Raw genomic sequence first — 25,563 nt, 5'->3', positions numbered from 1 at the left:
TTGATTTGCATTTCTCTAATGATTAATGATGTTGAGCATTCTTTCATGTGTTTGTTGGCAATCTGTATATCTTCTTTGGAGAAATGTCTATTTAGGTCTTCTGCCCATTTTTGGATTGGGTTGTTTGTTTTTTTGTTATTGAGCTGCTTGGAAATTTAGGAGACTAATCCTTTGGTATTTACTTCATTTGCAAATATTTTCTCCCGTTCTGAGGGTTGTCTTTTGGTCTTGTTTATGGTTTCCTTTGCTGTGGAAAAGCTTTTAAGTTTCATTAGGTTCCATTTGTTTATTTTTGTTTTGATGTCCATTTCTCTAGGAGGTGGGTCAAAAAGGATCTTGCTGTGATTTATGTCATAGAGTGTTCTGCCTATGTTTTCCTCTAAGAGTTTGATAGTTTCTGGCCTTACATTTAGGTCTTTAATCCATTTTGAGTTTATTTTTGTGTATGGTGTTAGGGAGCGTTCTAATCTCATACATTTACATGTAGCTGTCCAGTTTTCCCAGCACCACTTATTGAAGAGGCTGTCCTTTCTCCACTGTACATTCCTGCCTCCTTTATCAAAGATAAGGTGACCATATGTGCGTGGGTTTATCTCTGCGCTTTCTCTCCTGTTCCATTGATCTATCTTTCTGTTTTGGTGCCAGTACCATATTGTCTTGATTACTGTAGCTTTGTAGTATAGTCTGAAGTCAGGGAGCCTGATTCCTCCAGCTCCTTTTTTCGTTCTCAAGGTTGCTTTGGCTATTCGGGGTCTTTTGTGTTTCCATACAAATTGTGAAATATTTTGTTCTAGTTCTGTGAAAAATGCCAGTAGTAGTTTGATAGGGATTGCATTGAATCTGTAGATTGCTTTGCATAGTATAGTTATTTTCACAATGTTGATTTTCCAATCCAAGGACATGGTATATCTCTCCATCTATTTGTATCATCTTTAATTTCTTTCATCTGTGTCTTATAATTTTCTGCATACAGGTCTTTTGTCTCCTTAGGTAGGTTTATTCCTAGATATTTTATTCTTTTTGTTGCAATGGTACATGGGAGTGTTTTCTTGATTTCACTTTCAGATTTTTCATCATTAGTGTATAGGAATGCCAGAGATTTCTGTGCATTAATTTTGTATCCTGCTACTTTACCAAATTCATTGATTAGATTTAGTAGTTTCTTGGTAGCATCTTTAGGATTCTCTATGTATAGTATCATGTCATCTGCAAACAGTGACAGTTTTACTTCTTCTTTTCCGATTTGGATTCCTTTTATTTCCTTTTCTTCTCTGATTGCTGTGACTAAAACTTCCAAAACTATGTTGGATAAGAGTGGTGAGAGTGGGCAAACTTGTCTTGTTCCTAATCTTAGTGGAAATGGTTTCAGTTTTTCACCATTGAGGATGACGTTGGCTGAAGTTTTGTCATATGGCCTTTATTATGTTGAGGAAAGTTCCCTCTATGCCTACTTTCTATAGGGTTTTTATCATAAATGGGTGTTGAATTTTGTTGAATGCTTTCTCTGCATCTATTGAGATGATCATATGGTTTTTCTCCTTCAATTTGTTAATATGGTGTATCACGTTGATTGATTTGCGTATATTGAAGAATCCTTTCATTCCTGGAATAAACCCCACTTGATCATGGTGTATGATCCTTTTAATGTGCTGTTGGATTCTGTTTCCTAGTATTTTGTTGAGGATTTTTGCATCTATGTTCATCAGTGATATTGGCCTGTAGTTTTCTTTCTTTGTGACATCCTTGTCTGATTTTGGTATCAGGGTGATGGTGGCCTCGTAGAATGAGTTTGGGAGTGTTCCTCCCTCTGCTATATTTTGGAAGAGTTTGAGAAGGATAGGTGTTAGCTCTTCTCTAAATGTTTGGTAGAATTCGCCTGTGAAGCCATCTGGTCCTGAGCTTTTGTTTGTTGGAAGATTTTTAATCACAGTTTCAATTTCAGTGCTTGTGATTGGTCTGTTCATATTTTCTATTTCTTCCTGATTCAGTCTTGGCAGGTTGTGCATTTCTAAGAATTTGTCTATTTCTTCCAGATTGTCCATTTTATTGGCATATAGTTGCTTGTAGTAATCTATCATGATCTTTTGTATTTCTACAGTGTCAGTTGTTACTTCTCCTTTTTCATTTCTAATTCTATCGATTTGAGTCTTCTCCCTTTTTTTCTTGATGAGTCTGGCTAATGGTTTATCTATTTTGTTTATCTTCTCAAAGAACCAGCTTTTAGTTTTATTAATCTTTGCTATCGTTTCCTTCATTTCTTTTTCATTTGTTTCTGATCTGACCTTTATGATTTCTTTCCTTCTGCTAACTTTGGGGGTTTTTTGTTCTTCTTTCTCTAATTGATTTAGGTGCAAGTTTAGGTTGTTTATTCGAGATGTTTCCTGTTTCTTAAGGTAGGATTGTATTGCTATAAACTTCCCTCTTAGAACTGCTTTTGCTGCATCCCATAGGTGTTGGGTTGTCGTGTCTCCATTGTCATATGTTTCTAGGTACTTTTTAATTTCCTCTTTGAGTTCTTCAGTGATCTCTTGGTTATTTAGTAGTGTATTGTTTAGACTCCATGTATTTGTATTTTTTACAGATCTTTCCTGTAATTGATATCCAGTCTCATAGCGTTGTGGTCAGAAAAGATACTTGATACAATTTCAATTTTCTTAAATTTACCAAGGCTTGATTTGTGACCCAAGATATGATCTATCCTGGAGAATGTTCCATGAGCACTTGCGAAAAATGTGTATTCTGTTGTTTTTGGATGGAATGTCCTATAAATATCAATTAAGTCCACCTTGTTTAATGTATCATTTAAAGCTTGTGTTTCGTTATTTATTTTCATTTTGGATGATCTGTCCATTGGTGAAACTGGGGTGTTAAAGTCCCCTACTATGTATGTGTTACTGTCGATTTCCCCTTTTATGGCTGTTAGTACTTGCCTTATGTACTGAGGTGCTCCTATGTTGGGTGCACAAATATTTACAATTGTTATATCTTCTTCTTGGATTGATCCCTTGATCATTATGTAGTGTCCTTCTTTGTCTCTTGTAATAGTCTTTATTTTAAAGTCTCTTTTGCCTGATATGAGAATTGCTACTCCAGCTTTCTTTTGGTTTCCATTTGCATGGAATATCTTTTTCCATCCCCTCACTTTCAGTCTGTATGTGTCCCTAGGTCTGAAGTGGGTCTCCTGTAGACAGCATATATATGGGTCTTGTTTTTGTATCCATTCAGCCAGTCTGTCTTTTGGTGGGAGCATTTAATCAATTTACATTTAAGGTAATTATCGATATGTATGTCCGTATTCCCATTTTCTTAATTGTTTTGGGTTTGTTATTGTAGGTCTTTTCCTTCTCTTGTGTTTCTTGCCTAGAGAAGTTCCTTTAGCATTTGTTGTAAAGCTGGTTTGGTGGTGCTGAACTCTCTCAGCTTTTGCTTGTCTGTAAAGGTTTTAATTTCTCCATCAAATCTGAATGAGATCCTTGCTGGGTAGAGTAATCTCAGTTGTAGCTTTTTCTCCTTCATCACTTTAAATATGTCCTGCCAGTCCCTTCTGGCTTGCAGAGTTTCTGCTGAAAGATCAGCTGTTAACCTTATGGGGATTCCCTTGTGTGTTATTTGTTTTTTTTTCCCTTGCTGCCTTTAATATGTTTTCTTTGTATTTGATTTTTGACAGTTTGATTAATATATGTCTTGGCGTGTTTCTCCTTGGATTTATCCTGTATGGGACTCTCTGTGCTTCCTGGACTTCATTAACTCTTTCCTTTCCCTTATTAGGGAAGTTTTCAACTATAATCTCTTCAAATATTTTCTCACTCCCTTTATTTTTCTCTTCTTCTTCTGAGACCCCTATAATTCGGATGTTGGTGCATTTAATGTTGTCCCGGAGGTCTCTGAGACTGTCCTCAGTTCTTTTCATTCTTTTTTCTTTATTCTGCTCTGCAGTAGTTATTTCCACTATTTTATCTTCCAGGTCACTTATCCGTTCTTCTGCCTCAGTTATTCTGCTATTGATCCCCTCTAGAGTATTTTTAATTTCATTTATTGTGTTGTTCATCATTGCTTGTTTCCTCTTTAGTTCTTCTAGGTCCGTGTTAAATGTTTCTTGCATTTTCTCTATTCTGTATCCAAGATTTTGGATCATCTTTACTATCATTATTCTGAATTCTTTTTCAGGTAGACTGCCTATTTCCTCTTCATTTGTTAGGTTTTGTGGGGTTTTACCTTGCTCCTTCATCTGCTGTGTTTTTTTCTGTCTTCTCATTTTGCTTATCTTACTCTGTTTGGGGTCTCCTTTTTGCAGGCTGCAGGTTCGTAGTTCCCATTGTTTTTGCTGTCTGTCCCCAGTGGCTAAGGTTGGTTCAGTGGTTTGTGTAGGCTTCCTGGTGGAGGGGACTAGTGCCTGTGTTCTGGTGGATGAGGCTGGATCTTGTCTTTCTGGTGGGCAGGTCCATGTAACGTCAGCTGGGCTGCAGTCCCTCTGGAAGCTTTGGGGAAGAATTAATTTCCTTGGTTTTTCCAGTTACTAGAGCTGTATTATTTGCACCCACGGCTGCAGGGTTCCTGGCTGTTCTTTCATCTCTGTGTGAAAATTTATCTCTGTGATTTCTCCTTCTTTGGACGCTCTCTCATGGTCCCTTCACTGGTCACTGGAATCCCTAAGGCTGCCCATTCTTTGTGCGCAGATAGAAGGACCATAGGAGGGAACAGTGATCGGGGTTTGGTCAGCTGCCCCAGGGGCCCAGGTGGCAATCTGCGTATCCAGATGTTCATTTGCAAAACAAATTCCATTTCTGCTTATTCTCACTGACTGTGGCCTCATTCTCCAATCCGCAGTTACCTTCTCTGTGAAGTAGGGACAGTACAAGCTCCCATCTCACTGGATTATCGCAAGTATTAAAGAGCTAAGATTTATAGAGTGCTTACCATATTGACTCAGAGTAAAAGCTCACTAAATGTCAGAAACAACAGTAGTTATAGCTGCTATTACGGCCACAGCTACTACTACTATTACAGGGATCTTTACCGCCCCTTCTGGTTTATAGGGTTTTCTGATTTTAAGTGTGGTCAGAGCGTCATCGTAGGAGACGGCCAATTCTACTGACCCACGCTGCAGGCCATTGGGGAAAGCATCATTAGAAGCACCTCTGTACAGTTACCTCCTGAGAACCTCTAGTGTGGCCCACCCCACATGTTGGTACAGATGTGGGGAAACCTTAATCACAGGCCAACTTTCCCTGGGGCCAACAGATCCCTCCAGGAGTGAAAGATATATAGTGAACGCTTATCTTAATATGGGAAGGAGAAAAACATTGAAGCCATTCCACAGCTGGAAGCAACTATTTTAGGCCTTCCAAAGACATTGATTCAGCCAACAAATATTTCATGCTGTATCAGTTTGCTCAGGCTGCCATAACAAAATACCACAGGCTAGGTAGCATAAACAGCAAACATTTATTTTCTCAGAGTCTGGAGGCTGGAAGTCCAAGATCAAGATGCTGGTAGGGTTCATTTTCTCTGAGGCCTCCACCTTGGGCTTGTGGATAGCCACCCTCTTACTGCCTGTTCACATGGTTGTCCCTCTAAGAGTGTGAATCTGGTGTCTCCTTGTGTGTCCAAATTTTCTCTTCTTACCAAGACACTAGTCAGATTAGGGCTCATGCATATGACCTCATGTTAACTTAATCAACACTTTGAGACCCTACCTCAAAATATAGTCACAGTCAGAGGTTCTAGGAATTAGGGCTTCAACATAAAAATTTGGGGAGGACACAATTCAACCCATATTATTTGTCTGCTGTGTGCCACACTTTTTTTTTTATAGGCAAAAGAACTATAGAAGTGACCAAACAGACAAAAAATAAAAATCCCTGCCTTTACTGGCTTTACATGGGTCAGAGAAGGAGGTGGGGGAGACAGACCATAAATAAACATGTGAAGTATGTTTGGTGATAAACGTTAAGGGGCAAAATAGAGCAGGTGCTAGAGGGTGGAGAGGAGTTGCTATTTTAAATATGGTGGCCAGGAAAGAGCTCACTGATGAGGGGTGTTTGAGAAGAAAACTGAAACAATTGATGAAGATAGATGCAAAAATCCTCAACAAAATAGGAGCAAATTGAATTCAACAGCACAATAAAAGCATCATACACCATGACCAAGTGGAATTTATCCCTGGGATGCAAGGAGGGTTCCACATTTGTGAATTAATCAATATGATACACCACATTAACAAAATGAAGAATAAAAGTCACATGATCATCTCAATAGATGCAGAAAAGCATTTAACAAAATTCAACACCCTTTTATGATATAAACTCTCAACAGATTAGGTATAGAAGGAATTTACCTGAACAAGATAAAGGCTGTATGTGAAAAGCCTATAGCTAATCTCATACTCAATGGTGAAAAACTAAAAGGTTTTCTTGTTAGATGGGGAAGAAGGCAGGGATGTTCACTTGCCACTTCTACTCAACATAGTACTAGAAGTCCTAGCCAGAGTAATTAGGCAAAAATAAATAAATGGCAACCAAACTGGAAAGGAAGAAGTAAAATTATCTCTGTTTAAGATGACATGATCTTATGTGTGGAAAATGCTGAAGACGCCATAAAAAAAAACTGTTAGAAATAAATGAATTCAGTAAAGTTGCAGGATATAAAGACAACATATAAAAATCAGTTGTGTTTCTGTACACTAACAACAAACAATCTTAAAAGGAAATCAAGAAATCAATCCCATTTACAATAGCATCAAAAAGAATAAAATACTTAGGAATAAACTTAACCAAGGAGGTGAAAGACTGAAAACTATAAAATGTTGATGAAAGAAATTTAACAAAACACAAATAAATGGAAAGACATCCTGTGCTCATGCAATGAATTAATACTGTTAAAATATACATACTACCCAAAGTGACCTACAGATTCAATTCAATCCATATCAAAATCTCAAAGACAATTTTTATAAAATAGAAGAAACAATCCTAAAATTCATATGGAACCACAAAAACCCCAAATAGACAAAGCAATCCTGAGAAAAAAAGAACAAAACTGGAGGCATCACACTTTCTGATTTCAAAATATATGACAAAACTACAGTATTCAAAACAGCATGGCACTGGCATAAAAACAGACGTACAGACCAGTGGAACCAGTGGAATAGAGACATCAGAAATAAATGGACACGTATACAGTCAACTGATATCTGATAAGGGAGCCAAGAAAACACAATGGGAAAAGGACAATTTCTTCAATAACTGGTGTTGGGAAAACTGGATATTCACATGCAAAAGAACAAAATTGGACCTTAAAAACATGATACACAAAAATCAATTCAAAGTAAAGACTTAAAAGTAAGACCTGGGGCTTCCCTGGTGGCGCAGTGGTTGAGAGTCCGCCTGCCGATGCAGGGGACACGGGTTCGTGCCCCGATCCAGGAAGATCCCACATGCCACGGAGCAGCTAGGCCCGTGAGCCATGGCCACTGAGCCTGCGCATCTGGAGCCTGTGCTCTGCAAAGGGAGAGGCCACAACAGTGAGAGACCTGCGTATCGCAAAAAAAAAAAAAAAAAAAGAAAGAAAGACTGAAACCATAAAACTCTTAGAAGAAAACATCAGGAAAAACAAAGGTCCTTGACATTGGTTTTGGCAATGATTTTTTAAATATGACACCAAAAGCCCAGGTGACAAAAGCAAAAATAAATGTGGATTACATCAAATTAAAAAGCTTCTGCACAACAAAGGAAACCACCAACCAAATGAAAAGGCAATGTACTCTATGGGAGAAAATATTTGCAAACCATATAGACGATAAAAGGTTAATATACAAAACATATAAGGAACTCCTACAATTCAATAGCAAAATACCCCCCAAATAACCCAATTACAAAATGGACAAAAGACCTGAGTAGACATTTCTCCAAAGAAGACATATAAATATGTATCTGGCCAACAGATATATGAAAAATTATCAGGGAAATGCAAATGAAAATGACAGTGAGGTAGCCTCACACCTGTTGGGAGGGCTATTATCAAAAAATAAATAAGAAGTGTGGCCAAGGATGTGGAGAAAAGGGAACCCTTCTACACTGTTGATGTGAATGTAAATTGGTGCAGCCATTATGGAAAACAGTATGGAGATTCCTCAAAAGATTAAAAATAGAACCACCATATGATCCAACAATTCCACTTCTGGGTATATGTCCAAAGGAATTGAAATCAGGATCTTGAAGAGATATCTGCAGTCCCACGTTCACTGCAGCATTACTCACAACAACCAAGACATAGAAGAAACTTAAATGTCCGTTGATAGATGAGTGGATAAAGAAAATGTGGTATTTAAATACAAAGGAGTGTTATTCAGCCATTAAAAAAGAAAGAAATCTTGCCATTTTCAACAACATGGATGAACCTAGAAGACATTATGCTAAGTGAAATAAGCCAGACACTGAAGAACAAATACTACACAATACCATTTATATTACAAATCTAAAATAGTCAAATTCATAGAATCTGAGAGTAGAATGGTGGTTACCAGGGGAGGAGGGAGAATAAGGAGGTGTTGATAAAGGGTACAAAGTTTCAGTTATTCACAATGAATAAGTCGTAGATATCTACTGTACACATAGTGCATGTAGTTAGCAATAGAGTTGTAAGTATAAAACTTGTACACTTAAAATTTTTGCTAAGGGAGTTCCCTGGTGGCCTAGTGGTTGGGATATGGCGCTGTCACTGCTGTGGTCCAGGTTCAATCCCTGGTCGGGGAACTGAGATCCCACAAGCTGTGCAGTGTGGCCAAAATATTAAAAAAAAATTTTTTTTTTGTTAAGAGGGTAGATATTAAGTGTTGATTATGACAGATAAGAGAGAGGATGGGAGGATATATTTATGGCATAGATTGTGGTGATGGTTTCACAGATGTATACTTACCTCCAAACTCATCAAGTTGTTTAATTTAAATATGTACAGCTTGGACTTCCCTGGTGGTGCAGTGGTTAAGAATCTGCCTGCCAATGCAGGGGACACGGGTTCTGAGCCCTGGTTTGGGAAGATCCCACATGCTTTGGAGCAGTTAAGCCCGTGTGCCACAACTACTGAGCATGCGCTCTAGAGCCCACGGACCACAACTACTGAAGCCCACATGCTTAGAGCCCATGCTCCGCAACAAGAGAAGCCACCAAAATGAGAAGCCCGCACACTGCAATGAAGAGTAGCCCCTGCTCTGTGCAACTAGAGAAAGCCGGCGCAAGCAACAGACCCGATGCAGCCAAAAATAAATAAATAAATATGTACAACTTTTTGTGTCATACCTTAATAAAGTAAGAAAGGAAACCATGTAACATAAAAAAGAAATCACAGAACTACTTTTCCTGCATATGTGTTCATGGAAATTTTAATATACCAATTTCTAGTTCCCTGATATAATGAAATCCTACACTGAAAAAAATCCAGTTACTCACAATTATGTCTTGGCTGACTAAACATTTTACCATTTTAAAATGAAATACAGTATTGCAAAAATAATTGTAGTGTTCTGAACAATTGTATTTTGGTAACTGTTGTACTCTGGTATCAGCAGAGATTAGGCAGATTTTAGCACAATCCTTTGTAATATTTAAGAACAAAATAACTAGCCATACCATTCCCCTTGTATCTTCATTGAAAGCCCACAATGTAATAGGGTTAGGGTTAGGGCTAGGGCTAGGGCTAGAGCTAGGGCTAGGGCTGGGGCTAGGGCTAGGGTTAGGGTATGGATAGGAAAAAAAATTGAAATGGTAAGAGAATGAACTGTGTAGATATTTGGGGGAAGAGCATTCCAGGTAGAGGGAAACCAGGAAGTGCAAAGGCCCTGAGGCAGGCACATGCCTGGAAATTTCCAGGAACAGCTGAGTCCATCAAGGCTGGAGTAGGGTGAGGAGGAGAAATGTGGTAGGGGATTAAGTCAGAGAAGGAGCTGGGGACAGGTGAGTGGGTCACGGTGGCTAGATTACCTAGGATCTCTTAGGCCTTTAGTTGGTATGAGATGGGAAACCATTGGAAGGTTTGAGCAGAGAGTGACATGGCCTGACTTGAGACTTAACATGCTCACTCTACCCGCCATGTTGAGGACAGACTAAGAGGAGGCGGGGGAAGCCAGAGCCCAGCAAGGAGGCTGGCGCTGTCATCCAGGTGAGAGGTCAGAGGTCATGGTGGCTTGGACCAGGGTGGTAGCAGTGGAGGCATATGAATGACTTAGGGATTGTCTGTACTGTGGCGTAATTCTTTGCTCCCCTTCCTCTCCGTGTGTGCGACCTTGCATGTTACTGCTGAGTGATATTTCTGGTCAGGAAGCAGTAGCAACACACATTCTAATCAGCCAAAGAGCTGCATTTGGGACAGTGGCTGGGTTGAGTCACTGTGGCTCTTCCAGAAGGGAAGAGAAAGGGGAGGACTCCCACAGTGGGGGTAGGCAGGGCCTCCTACTGCACCCCATGCTGGGATTTAAGATAGAAAGACCCCAGTAAACCCAGTTACTGGTTGTGAAGATGTGACTGGATGGTGGTTTGAGGCTGCGGGCTTTCTCCCAAACCCTCCTGGAAGTTGGGATTTCCCCAGCTGACCCCAGAGGACTCATCATCTGGGTTAATCTGCCCATACCAGCAGAACAGGGCAACCAGTGCAGCTTCCAGTCATTAGTGATTAATGTAAATATTTGTCCTTAGAAGCTGGATCACATGACCCTCAGGCGATGGCCTAACTCTTAAGTGACTCGTATTCCCGGGGAACACCTCTGTCCCTGCGTTTCTACCTAAACGCAAACCTGGTCAGAGACGCCCAGTTGACCGCCCCCATCCTTAGTCACGTGGGCATATTCGAGGCTGGCCTTTTCCTCGACTGTGTCGCAGCCGTCTAACAGCTTGAGTGTGGAGCCTTGGGGAGGGGATGCAGCGGTCGCCTGCTCATCCCAGCCCCGTTTCTCCTAATCCCTTCCCCCGTCCTTTCATTCCCCAGACCACCTCCAGCGGTGGATAAAATTGGTCAACCGTGCTCTGGGTCAGTGCTGGAAACGCCCCGTTCGCATTTCACGTCTTTAACTTCGGGCTTTGGGTCCTAGAGTGTGCGGGAGGGTTCAGCTTTCATTAGTCATTCATGTTTTAGGGAATGAAGATTCCGAGTTCTGGTTTTGATGGGAGTAGGAGGAGGGTAGTTGTAGAGGGATAAAGTCAAGTGCGAGAACCAACGGGGAGACGCTGGGGGTTAAAGGCATGAACTTTCTTAGGTGGGGCAGCCCTGGAAAATGGCTTCTGGGATAATACTTACAGCGTGTTTAAGGCGTCTTCAGTGAAATATTCAGTAAAAACCTCTTTCTTGAACCCGTCCCTCATCTCTGGGTACTTAAACCCCTGGTGGAGATGCTGTCGTGCTTGAGACTATTAAGCATTTTGTGTAAGGGAAATATAACTCTTTTAGCTGTGGATTTTTTTCAGGAATGCAAGTGTAGGTGCAGGATTTTAAGAGCAGGGGTCTATTTAAAATGTACATATAATATTCTCTATGAGAAACATCCTTAGGTAAATTAATTCCTGCTTTGCTGCACGCATTCTTCCCATTGCCCACCAGAGGGCACTCGACCCTCCACCAGGAGGCGTTAAGGTCGACGTCCCCTTGGGTAATTTACTCGCCCTGCGCTTTCCCGGGCGTGGAGCCATATTAGACGCAGCAGGGCAAGGTTTGCCAGTTAGTGTCAATTGAAAGGGAAGGGCGATATAAATGGTGTCAGGAAAAACTGCTGCCTGTTACTGGGGAAATACAAATACATTCACATGAGCCCGTTAGGATATACAGTAACGGTCTCTGCCGTCACCTTTGTTTAGAGTCACATTGCCAAAGGAAGCAACAGTGCACCAGGCTTTAATATTCCTTCAAGCAGTCTTTATTTTCCCTGCTCTACACGTTAAGGAATGTTTGGTACCTTGTCATATCCAGAGAGAGAGAAAAAAGTGAGCGTCGTTCAGGTTTACAGGGTACCCCTTAGTGGGGACCTGAGGCCCAGGCTTGGCTGCAGGTGGGATGTAACAAACGTTCAAGTGCAAAATGCATGACCATCGTCCTTAAGACGCCCGCCGGCCCCACTTCTCCTCGCTCACATTCGCTAACACAGCAACCACCCTTCTCCGCCTAGTGTCTTCCGAGCCGCATTCAGTTAATTTTTCAACTGGATTCAACGTGGCTGGCATTAAGTGCTCAGCAAGTGGCCATGAATAGCAAGTCCAATTTATGGTCTCATTGATTCCTGTGAGAACAAAGTCATTTACAGTAAGTCAGCCTTAAAAGTGGGAAGTAGCAAAGGCCAAGTTATCCAACTGGAAACTTCAAAATTTACTACTGTTTACAGTGTCAGATAGTCAAGTAACTTGTGTCAGCACAATGTTTCTGTTTTTAATTGTTCATCCATCATCATTAGGATGCAATTCTATTAAATCAATAGTTCAAGGAGTCAAAATAAGCTCCTCCCCCACGAAGTACTCCTGCCGGAAATGCTAAATCTAATCAAGTGTTCAGCCCTTACTGTATACCAGAAATACAGGGATAGATGATCAAGCTAAACAACATCACAGGAAATCCATCCTGGTCTGTTCAAGTGGTCCATGTTATGGGGGTGGAGGGAAGGATTGTTCTATAACAGAGATTAAAGCGACATCACAACCAAATGCAATGAATGGATCTTGATTGGATGGTGGTTTTGAAAAATAGTAACAATAAAAGCTTTTTTTATGCTGTGTGAAAATAAGGGCAATTTAAATAGGTGTAGGCATGTAATGAGGCTAGGAATTTAGACCATTTTCTCAGGTGTGTCAGTGGCCCTGTAGGTAGTGTAATGTCCTAGACCTTAGGAGATACATGCTGAAGTATCTAGGAGTGAAGTTCATGATGTCCCCAACTTACTTTTTTAAATTGAATTATAGTTGATTTTCACTATAAAAGTTTCAGGTGTACAACATATTCAACATTTTTATAGATTATATTCCATTTAAAGTGGTTACAAAATAGTGGCTATATTTCCCTGTGCTGCATAATACATCCTTGTTGTTTATTTAATTTATACATAGTAGTTTGTACCTCTTAATCCCCTACCCCTATCTTGCCTCCCCCTTTCCTCTCCCCACAAAACTGTGGTAACCACAGTTTTGTCTCTATATCTGTGAATCTGCTTCTGTTTTGTTATATTCATTCATTTGTTTTATTTTTTTTAATTCCACATGTAAGTGATATCATACAGTATTTTTCTTTCTCCGTCTGATGTAGTTCACTAAGCATAATACCCTCTAGGTCCATCCATGTTGTTGCAAATGGCAGAATTTCATTCTTTTTTATGGCTCAGTAATATTTCATTGTATATATATACACCACATCTTCTTTATCCATTCATCTGTTGATGGGCACTTAGACTGCTTCCATGTCTCGGCTATTATAAATAATGCTGCCATGAACATTGGGGTGCATGTATCTTTTCAAATAGGTGTTTTCATTTTCTTCAGATATATACCCAGGAGTGGAGTTGCTGGATCATATGGTAGTTTTATATTTTCAGTTGTTTGAGGAACCTCCATACTGTTCTCCACAGTGGCTGCACCAATTTACATTCCCACCAACAGTGCCCTATGGTTCCCTTTTCTCCACATCTTTGCCAACATTTGTTATTTGTAGATTTTTTGATGATAGCCATTCTGACAGGTGTGAGGTAATACCTTATGGTGGTTTTGATTTGCATTTCTCTGATGATTAGCGATGGTAAGCATATTTTCATGTGCCTGTTGGCCACCTGTAGATCTTCTTTGGAAAAATGTCTATTCAGGTCTTCTGCCCATCTTTTAATCAGGTTGTTTGTTTTTCTGATATTGAATTGTATGAACTGTTCATATATTTTGTATATTAACCCCTTGTCCATCTCATCTACAAATAGTTTCTCCCATTGAGTATGTTGCCTTTTGTTTTGTTGATGGTTTCCTTTGATGAGCAAAAGCTTTCAAATATAACAAATTCAGGACCCATTCATTTAGTTTTGCTTTTGTTTCTTTTGCCTTAAGAGACAGATCCAAAAAATTATTGCTACAATTTACGTCAAAGAGTGTTCTGCCTATGTTCTCTTCTAGGAGTTTTATGGTTTCACGTCTTACATTTAGGTCTTTAATCCATTTTGAGTTTATTTTTGTATATGGTGTGAGAAAGTGTTCTAATGTCAGTCTTTTACATGTAGCTGCCCAGTTTTCCCAGCACCACATATTGAAGAGATTTTCTTTTCTCCAATGTGTATTCTTGCCCCCTTTGTCATAGATTAGTTGACTGTAAGTGTGTGGGTTTATTTATGGGCTCTCTATTCTGTCCCATTGATCTATATGTCTGTTTTTGTGCCAGTAACATGCTGTTTTGATTACTGTAGCTTTGTTGTATAGTCTGAAGTCAGGGAGCATGATACCTCCAGCTATCTTCTTTTTTCTAACAATTGTTTTGGCAATTTGGAGTCTTTTGTGGTTCCATATAAATTTTAGGATTATTTGTCCAGTTCTGTGGAAAACGTCATGGGTATTTTGATAGAGATTGCATTAAATCTGTAGATTGCTTTGGATAGTATAGACATTTTAACAATATTAATTCCTCCAATCCATGAGTGTGGAATACCTTTCCATTTCTTTGTATCATCTTCAATTCCCTTCATCAATGTTTTATAGTTTTCAGAGTATAGGTCTTTCACCTTCTTCGTCAAGTTTATTCCTATGTATTTTATCCTTTTTGATGTGATTTTAAATGGGAACTCCATCCATTTTTTCTTTGTTTGTTTGTTTTAGTTGCATGTTGTTTAGTCTCCACATGTTTGTGTTTTTCCCATTTTTCTTCCTGTAATTTATTTCTAGCTTCATACCATTGTGGTATTAAAAAATGCTTGATATAATTTCTATCACCTTAAATTTGTTGAAACTTGTTTTGTGGCCTAGCATGTGATCTATCCTAGAGAACGTTCCATGTGCACTTTAAAAGAATGTGTATTCTCCTGTTTGAGGATGGAATGTCCTGTAGATATCTATCAAGTCCAACTGGTCTAATGTTTCATTTAAGACCACTGTTTCCTTATTGATTTTATGTTTGGATCATCTGTCCATTGGGATGTTAAAGACCTCTACTATTTTTGTATTATTGTCAATTTCTCCCTTGATATATGTTAATATTTGCTTTACACATTTAGGTGCTCCTGTATTAGATGTACATATGTTAATAAGTATTATATCCTTTTCTTGTATTGATCCCTTCATCATTCCATAATGACCTTCTTTGTCTTTTGTTATAGAATTTGTTTTAAAGTCTATTTTGTCTGATATGTGTATTGCTACCCCCACTGTCTTATTGTTTCCGTTTGCATGAAATATATTTTCCCATCCCCTCACTTTCAGTCTGTGTGTGTCTTTAGCTCCAAAATGAGTCTCTTTGTAAGCAGTATATAGATGTGTCTAGGTTTTTTATCCATTAAGCCATCCTATGTCTTTTGACTGGAGCATTTCAGTCCATTGACACAGTGATTATTGATAGTTATGTACTTATTGCCCTTTTTGTTACTTGTTTTCTTGTTGTTTTTGTAGTTCCTCTCTATTTTCTACTTTTAGTTTCTTCCCTTGTGGTTTGATGATTTTCTTTAGTGGTATGCTTGTGTTACTTTCTTTCTAGTTTTTGTGTATCTATTGTAGGGCTTTTTTAAAGTTAATTTTTATTGGAGTATAGTTGATTTACAATTTTGTGTTAGTTTCTGCTGTACAGCAAAGTGACTCATTTATACAAATACATATATACACTCTTTTTTAGATTATTTTCCCATACAGGTCATTACAGAGTATTGAGTAGAGTTCCCTGTGGTATACAGTAGGTTCTAATTAGTTATCTATTTTATATATAGTAGTGTGTATATGTTAATCCCAATCTCCCATCTTATCCCACCCCCCCTTGATAACCATGTTTATTTTCTACATCAGTGACTCTATTTCTGCTTTGTAAATAAGTTCATTTGTACCATTTTTGTTTTAGATTCCACATATAAGTGATATCATATGATATTTGTCTTTGTTTATCTTACTTTACTCAGTATGACAATCTCTAGGTCCATCCATGTCGCTGCAAATGGCATTATTTCATTCTCTTTTATGGCTGTGTAATATTCCATTGTAGGTATGTACCACATCTTCTTTATGTCCATCGATGGACATTTAGGTGGCTTCCATGTCCTGGCTATTGTAAATAGTGCTGCAATGAACACTGGGGTGCATGTATCTTTTCGAATTATGGTTTTCTCTGGATATATGCCCAGGAGTGGGATTGCTGGATCATATGGTAGCTCTATTTTTAGTTTTTTAGGAACCTCCAAACTGTTCTCCATAGTGGCTGTACCGATTTACATTCCCACCAACAGTGTACAAGGGTTTCCTTTTCTCCACACCCTCTCCAGCATTTATTGTTTGTAGATTTTTTTTTTTTTTTGGTAGATTATTTTGATGATGGCCATTCTGACTGGTGTGAGGTGATACCTCATTATAGTTTTGATTTGCATTTCTCTAATAATTAGTGATGTTGAGCATCTTTTCATGTGCTTTTTGTCATCTGTATGTCTTCTTTGGAGAAATCTCTACTTAGATCTTAGGACCATTTTTTGATTGGGTTGTTTGATTTTTTGATATTGAGCTGCATGAGCTGTTTCTATATTTTGGAGATTAATGCCTTGTCAGTCTCTTCATTTGAAAGCATTTTCTCCCACTATGTGGGTTGTCTTTTCATGTTGTTTATGGTTTCCTTTGCTGTGCAAGAGCTTTTGAGTTTAATTAAGTCCCATTTGTTTACTTTTGTTTTTCTATTGTAGGTTTTTGATTTGTGGTTACCGTGTGGTTCATATATGTTGACCTAAAACTATATCTACTTGTTTAAGCACATTCATTTAAGTTCAAGCACATTCCAAAAGATCTACACTTTTTGCTCCCCTCCCAAACATTTTGTGTTTTTGATGTCATATTTTACATCTTTATGTTTATCCCTTTACTGATTATTGTAGTTATAATTGATTTTACAATATTTTGTCTTTCAATCTTTGTACTAGCTTATTTAAGAGGTTGATCCTTTACTATATATTTGCCTTTACTAGTGGGATTTTTCCTTTCCTATACTTACGTCTTGTTATAGCCCTTTCTTTTCTACTTAAAGAAGAGCCTTATCATTTCTTTTAGGGTAGATTTAGTATTGATGAGCTCTTTTAGTTTTCACTTGTCTGAGAAGCTCTTTATCTCTCCTTCAATTCTAAATGATATTATTGCTAGGCTAGGTTGCAGGATTTTCCCTTCTAGCCCTTTGAATATATGTCACTCCCTTCCGGCCTGCAAAATTTCTGCAGAGAAAATCATTTATAGCTTTATGTGGAGGTTCCCTTGTATATGACTCTTTGTCCTCTTGCTGCCTTTAGAATTCTCTGTATTTAACCTTTGCTATTTTAATTATGATACGTCTTGGTGTGGGTGTGTTTGGCTTCATCTTGTTTGGGAACCTCTGTGCTTCCTGTACTTGGATATCTGTTTCCTTCTTCAGGTTTAGAAAGTTTTCAGCCATAATTCCATCAAATACATTTTTGACCCCTTTCTCCAGGGTGTTCTGGCAGCTATCACCTTGGTAGGAGGTGGGGCTGGAGATGAAGGGGCTAGAGCCAGCACCAAGTGTGAGCCAGGGCTTCTCCTCTGTTCAGTGGCCAACACCACTATTTTGAGGGTGGAGGCAAGTTCCAAGTTGCTGGAGCAGAAGCCCTGACGGTCAGGTCTGACCTGGCTCTGTTCCCTTTAAGGGTGTGCTCTCCTCCCACCCCAGCACTGGCTCCCCTATCCCAGAGGCGAGCAGTGTTGGAGCCAGAGGGGCTGGTGCTGGTGCTTGGCCTGGGTCTGGGTACAGCTGTGGTGGTCCTGGTTGCAGTCAGGGTCCCTGATCGCTTCTGATGTACTGTCTCCATGAGCACCCATAGTGGCTGCCCCCACCCCACTCAGAGGCCACTCTGAGTCAGAGCCACCTTTGTTCCTCACAACGGAGCTCTCCCCTTGGCCCCTGAAGCCCTCACTGTAGTGTGGAGCTGTGCTGCAGAGGAGGCAGGGCTGGTGGAGGCACTCACCTCAGGCTGGGTTGAGTGCCAGGGTGGTCGCAAGAACCCAGCATCCCAGGCAGTTTCAATCTGCCCTTTCCCCGCTGTCTGGGGAGTAAGCAAGCATTTATGCATGCCTCACAGGTGGAGTCCAGGCTTCCTACAGTCCTCCTGTTAGTCCTACCAGCCTTCCAGCCAGCCAAGCGGACGCCTTTCCTGGAGTCAGATCCCCCATGGCTGGTGTGGCCAGTATGTGGCTCAAAGTGCTTACTCCCCAGGGAGGAACCCCACCTGTGTAAAAGGAGTCCAAGGGAATTCCTCTGAGTCCCCTACCGGGGCACAGGTCCCGACCTGATGGCTTCTCTTCCCTTCCTACCCAATTCCGTGTGGAACTTTCTTTCAGCCTTGGTTATACAAGAGCCTTTCTGCCAGTCTCCAGTTGGTCTTCAGTGGGAATTTCTCCACATGTAGATGTATTTGATGTGTTCGTGGGGGGAAGTGAGTTCCCCATCCTCCTTCTCTGTCATCTTGTCTCTCTCTGCAACTTCTTTTGAAATGATTCAGGAATAAAAAAGTAGACAGGGAAAGGAAATATAGCAAAACGATTACACCATTAAACGTTGTTGAAACTGGGTGGTGAGTATAAGATGGTCATTGTACTCTACTTTTCTGTATGACTGAAAATTTTTACATTAAAAAGTTGGAATAAATGATGGTGACAATGTCATTTGCTTTGGGTAGCAGACTCTCAAAATCATTGGGACTTCTTGTCTTCCACAAATCACTATTTACCTGTGTAAGAAAGGAAGGTGTCTATGTCAGGAACAGTGTCCTACCCACAGCAGACCCTGAATTATTTATCAATGAATGAATATTTCTTTCTCTCTTTTTGGTTTTCCCTTTCTAAATCTGCCACTCTAGTTAAAGCTAACCTTAAGCCTTTATCATCTTTCTAAATGCTTTAAAACTGCAGAGTGAGGTGATTTTGCAAAGAATGCCAATTAAAGAGAAGATAGCTCTTGTGGCTGGTGGAATAGTTAGTAGCATGCTGAGAGTGGGTGGTTATTTGTAGTGTCATGCCATGTTCAAAGTACTGTTTGATTGTGTTCTGTTTTGGTTTTTTAAAGTATTCTATTTATTTTGGCTGTGCTGGGTCTAAGTTGTGGCACCCAGGATGTTCGTTGCAGCACGTGGGATCTTTTAGTTGCGGCACGCGGGCTTCTTAGTTGTGGCATGTAAACTCTTAGCTGCGGCAGGAATGCGGGATCTAGTTCCCTGACCAGGGATCAAACGTGGGTCACCTGCATTGGGAGCATGGGGTCTTACCCACCAGACCACCAGGAAAGTCCCCAAAGCGCTGTTTATAAAAGAAAATCAATTCTATTCTGGCCCTCTATGAGCTGCAATGTTGTATACTGGTTGCTTTTCCTTAAGGCATAAATACAGTGGTCCATCGGTTACTCTGATTTAGACTTGAAATACTGTATTCTGTAAAATTCATCCTTTCATCTGTCTATCCAATCATCCAACCATCCACTCACTAATTTATTCAAGAACCAGGAGTTACAGGAACAAGGTCAGGGAAGAAAATGTGATGCACCCCAAAACTGGAAGCCCATTTGTGATGTTATAAGCAAGAATTATAATGATCAGTGAGGATGTAGAAAGGATAAAAGCCACATCATCCTCTATAGCAGTGTTTCTCAAACTTCAATCATTGACAAAAATTCATGATTTCTGCCATATCTGAGGACCATTAACTGTAATACTTAATATCCTCTCTTAAATCCATTCACTTAAAGAAAAAAACAACTTAAATGCCTACTGTGGTCTCATCCTAAACATTACTATCCATAAAGTCATGGTTGTGATGTGTTGTTGAGTTTTTCTCTGATGTATTAAAATAAATGCATAGCTATACAATCATCACATGTATCTTTAACGATGGGTGTAATCAGTGACACACATACCATACTATATAGGAATCTACCTTTCAGAAAAGGATTTAGGAGGCAAATGAATTGAGCTTAACGTACTGGCTCATATGTGTCCACATGTATGAAACACATATACATTCCAACTAACCATCATTTGGTCCCTTCCTTCTGTTCAGGCCTTCCTTTAGTAGTAAATCAGTGATCTAAACTGCTTTGTACAGTTAATTTCCCAAAGACCAAAAGAAGAATGGATTCAATGAATATTTTGCTGATTAGAAAATGAGCACGAGTCTTGAATACTCATACAGATCACACATCTACTAAGTCCTGATGCAAGAAGAATTCATCTTTTTAAAAAAATTTATTTTCTATTTATTTATTATTTTTTTTTTTTTGCTGCGTGGCATGTGGGATCCTAGTTCCCCAACCAGGGATTGAACCTGTGCCCCCTGAGTTGGGAGCGCAGAGTCCTAACCACTGGACTGCCAGGGAAGTCCCAAGAATTCATCTTTTATTTTTTTTTTTAACATCTCTTTTGGGGTATAATTGTTTTACAATGGTGTGTTAGTTTCTGCTTTATAACAAAGTGAATCAGTTACACATATACATATGTTCCCATATCTCTTCCCTCTTGCATCTCCCTCCCTCCAACCCTCCCTATCCCACCCCTCCAGGCGGTCACAAAGCACCGAGCCGATATCCCTGTGCCATGCGGCTGCTTCCCACTAGCTATCTACCTTACGTTTGGTAGTGTATATATGTCCATGCCTCTCTCTCACCCTGTCACAGCTCACCCTTCCCCCTCCCCATATCCTCAAGTCCATTCTCCAGTAGGTCTGTGTCTTTATTCCTGTCTTACCCGTAGGTTCTTCATGACATTTATTTTTTTTCTTAAATTCCATATATATGTGTTAGCATACAGTATTTGTCTTTCTCTTTCTGACTTACTTCACTCTGTATGACAGACTCTAGGTCTATCCACCTCATTACAAATAGCTCAATTTCGTTTCTTTTTATGGCTGAGTAATATTCCATTGTATATATGTGCCACATCTTCTTTATCCATTCATCCGATGATGCACACTTAGGTTGTTTCCATCTCCAGGCTATTGTAAATAGAGCTGCAATGAACATTTTGGTACATGACTCTTTTTGAATTATGGTTTTCTCAGGGTATGTGCCCAGTAGTGAGATTGCTGGGTTATATGGTAGTTCTATTTGTAGTTTTTTAAGGAACCTCGATACTGTTCTCCATAGTGGCTGTACCAATTCACATTCCCACCAGCAGTGCAAGAGTGTTCCCTTTTCTCCACACCCTCTCCAGCACTTATTGTTTCTAGATTTTTTGATGATGGCCATTCTGACTGGTGTGAGATGATCTCATTGTAGTTTTGATTTGCATTTCCCTAATGATTAATGATGTTGAGCATTCTTTCATGTGTTTGCTGGCAGTCTGTATATCTTCTTTGGAGAAATGTCTATATGGTCTTCTGCCCATTTTTGGATTGGGTTGTTTGTTCTTTTGTTATTGAGCTGCATGAGCTGCTTGTAAATTTTGGAAATTAATCGTTTGTCAGTTGCTTCATTTGCAAATATTTTCTCCCGTTCTGAGGGTTGTCTTTTAGTCTTGTTTATGGTTTTCTTTGCTGTGCAAAAGCTTTGCAGTTTCATTAGGTTCCATTTGTTTATTTTTGTTTTTATTTCCATTTCTCTAGGAGGTGGGTCAAAAAGGATCTTGCTATGATTTATGTCATAGAGTGTTCTGCCTGTGTTTTCCTCTAAGAGTTTGATAGTTTCTGGCCTTACATTTAGGTCTTTAATCCATTTTGAGCTTATTTTTGTGTATGGTGTTAGGGAGTGATCTAATCTCATGCTTTTAGATGTGCCTGTCCAGTTTTCCCAGCACCACTTATTGAAGAGGCTGTCCTTTCTCCACTGTACATTCCTGCCTCCTTTATCAAAGATAAGGTGACCATATGTGCGTGGGTTTATCTCTGGGCTTTCTCTCCTGTTCCATTGATCTATCTTTCTGTTTTTGTGCCAGTACCATACTGTCTTGATTACTGTAGCTTTGTAGTATATTCTGAAGTCAGGGAGCGTGATTCCTCCAGCTCCGTTTTTCGTTCTCAAGATTGCTTTGGCTATTCGGAGTCTTTTGTGTTTCCATACAAATTGTGAAATTTTTTGTTCTAGTTCTGTGAAAAATGCCAGTGGTAGTTTGATAGGATTGAATCTGTAGATTGCTTTGGGTAGTAGAGTCATTTTCACAATGTTGATTCTTCCAATCCAAGAACATGGTATATCTCTCCATCTATTTGTATCATCTTTAATTTCTTTCATCTGTGTCTTATAATTTTCTGCATACAGGTTTTTTGTCTCCTTAGGTAGGTTTATTCCTAGATATTTTATTCTTTTTGTTGCAGTGGTAAATGGGAGTGTTTTCTTGATTTCACTTTCAGATTTTTCATCATTAGTGTATAGGATTGCAAGAGATTTCTGTGCATTAATTTTTGTATCCTGCTGCTTTACCAAATTCATTGATTAGCTTTAGTAGTTTTCTGGTACCATCTTTAGGATTCTCTATGTATAGTATCATGTCATCTGCAAACAGTGACAGCTTTACTTCTTTTCCGATTTGGATTCCTTTTATTTCCTTTTCTTCTCTGATTGCTGTGGCTAAAACTTCCAAAACTATATTGAATAAGAGTGGTGAGAGTGGGCAACCTTGTCTTGTTCCTGATCTTAGTGGAAATGCTTTCAGTTTTTCACCATTGAGGATGATGTTGGCTGTGGGTTTGTCATATATGACCTTTATTATGTCGAGGAAAGTTCCCTCTATGCAGAATTCATCTTTTGACACAAATATCAGATATGTTTCCAAAACTTACAATAATGAATGTATTATGAAGTGATTAAAAATGTTTTACAGGTAGTGTTTAGGGCCAGTAGTTTTCTTTTTCTTAGTACTTTATATTTTAGTCTTAAAGAAATGGTACCTCAAGGCTGCCTCCTCATTTCCGTTTAAATAAATCATCCTCATTTTCATAATGAGGTCCTTTCTTGGTGCAGAGCTGGGGGCATGCAGGTAGGCAGGTGTTTTAAATATACTTTAGTTGCTTCTGTCCTTCATTTGTCAAGTATTTGTTGCATACCTACTACATCCAGGCATTGGACTGGATGCTGCAGAGACCAGAAAGAATGAAACAGACATGGTTCCTGCCTGGTGGAGCTTACTGTATAGTATGGAGAGAGCTACTAATAAGTCATCTCCCAAATAGACAGAAAATTGCCCTGAGGAAGTGGTGTTTGAGCAGAGGTCTGTATAGGGGGAGAGAAAAGAAAGGTCCAGTCAAAGGGAACATCCAGTGCAAAGGCCCCCTCTTGTGGTGGGGCAGAGAGGGAGAGCATCACACCTCCAAGGAATTAAAAGGATGTAAGTGGTTGGAACCTGGGGCCTGTGGGGCTGGACAGGTGTTGGCCCTGCCATGCTGGGCCCTTGGTGATGGTAAGGAGTTTGGTCTTTGTCCCAAGAGCAACAGGAAACCACTGAAGTAGGGGGGGGGCTCCTCAATAAAAATCAAGGCTCTGTTAGCAATGAAGAAGGGGGAAATGGTTACCAGGTACGCAAGCAACAGTACTTACAGAAACACCCCAAATGTTGCCTATCCCAAAAAGAACTATTTCCCCATCTCCCCCACCCCTGTAAACAGTATGGCTTACTGTTTCTCATCTCAGTGAGTGGCCTCACTATTCACCCAGTAGCTCAAGTCAAAATCTAGGCTCTATCCATGATACTCCCCCTTGTCTTCAACCCCTTACCCTCCATATCTAATCCATGGCCAAGTCCTGTCCATTCTACCTCTTAAATATCTGAACTCATTCACTTCTCCATCTCCACCATCAAATTCATGCAATGGTGTCTTGCTGAGCCACCGCAGTGGTTCCCCACACGCTCTTGTATTTGCACAATCTGTTCTCCATACAAAATGGCCTTTTCAAACTACAAATCCAATCATATCACTTCTCTGTCTGAAGGCCGGGGATCTGGGGTAAATCTCGCTGAGCCCTAGCCAATCATGACAGACTCATTCCACCTGCCCTTGACTGGTTTCATTGAGGGCAGAGACCCAGTGACTCATTTCTGGTAAGCATCGCTTGGGGGGAGCTTCTGGGAAAGGGTTTCTTGTTCTTCGAAAAAGACCTTTGGGAGAAAAGGATGCTTTTTATTTTGCTAGGCATTGTCACATCTGGGTGTGTCTGGAATGGCAGCAGCCATCTTGCGACCAGCCTGAAAGCAGTGCCTAAAGCCCAGAGTGCCACCGCTGGAAACTGCCCTACATGTGAGGCAAATCCCCTGGCTATGCAAGCCGATTTGAGTTGGGTTTTCTGGCATGTGCGGCTGTAAGGATTCTGATATGTGTCTGAAGCATCTGGTGCCAAATGGGCAGTTGGATACGTGCAGCTGAAGCTCAGTGGAGAGGTCCGAGCTGGAGAAATATATGTGAGTCCTTGGTGAAGCTGAGGGAAGGGATAGATTGCCAAGGAGGAGAGTAGAAGGTGAGATCAGAAAAAAGTTTAGGAGAGGATGAGACTGCCAAGTTTAGGAGGGATTGGGTCAGAGAGAGGTGCCAAGGGAGACCACCTGTGGCCAGGAGAAAGGATTTCCTGTTTATCTTCCTCTTTATATTGATTGAGACTAATATTAAGGAAGGGCATTATAACATTCCTAAGTGTATTCAAACTGGACAAAAGGAAGTGGCTCAGGAATGTTTTCGCTAGAGGAGGAAGTTGGATTTCAGAACCAACCCTTGGGATTAGGGGAGTTTGGCTGTCTGCCATTTTACAAGGAGGTCATTTTACCAGAATTTCAAAGGCAACCAAAAATTGAACAAACAACCTGATCAGGGAATACTCCTCCTCTTCTGAGTGTAAGATACTGAGTTAGGTGGAGATTGGAAGGGCATCCCAAGAGGAGGCACCATCGTAATAAAAGGCTCGGAGGGTGTAAGCCAAGGGCATCCGTCACAGAATGAGGCTGGAGAAAAACGTGGGAAATGAGATGGGAATATGGGAACGAGGTCAGCATAGGGTGTGCCTTGTAAATCAGGCTAAGTTTACATTTTATTCAGTCTGAAACGGTTCCCGTGGAAGGTTTTTGAACAGTAAGGAGTTAGATGTGGTAAAGGTGTTCCAGACCACCTTTGTTAGGTTAAAAAAAAAAAAAAAAGAGGACCAGGCGCTACGTTACCATGAGAGGTTCTCAAACTTCAGTCCGTACCAGAATTACCAGAGGAATTTGTGAAAAATGTAAATTCCTGGTACTCACCACCCCCCGGATTGGGATTCTATAGGTTGGGTCCGATACGTACACTTTTAAAAAAGCCTTCTGGCAGCGCTACTGCCAAGGGATGAGTTGGGAGTTTAGCTCCCATCCTCTGCATCCCTTCGCTCCTCCATTCTTTGACACAGAAAATGGGCGTTTCTCAATGTTACACCAGAAGTTCTTCC

General features: G+C 40.1%; 1 protein-coding gene across 1 annotated transcript in view; it reads left to right on the top strand.

The window, feature by feature from the left end:
• Positions 1-25,563, top strand: part of AKTIP (AKT interacting protein) — a 58,988-nt gene that overhangs the window by 23,590 nt on the left and 9,835 nt on the right. The window lies entirely within an intron of this gene.

This window comes from Globicephala melas, chromosome 19 (genome assembly GCF_963455315.2).
Source record: "Globicephala melas chromosome 19, mGloMel1.2, whole genome shotgun sequence".
Lineage (NCBI taxonomy): Eukaryota > Metazoa > Chordata > Mammalia > Artiodactyla > Delphinidae > Globicephala > Globicephala melas.
Note: the sequence above shows the minus strand (reverse complement) of the source record. Positions and strands in the feature narration are given on the sequence as shown.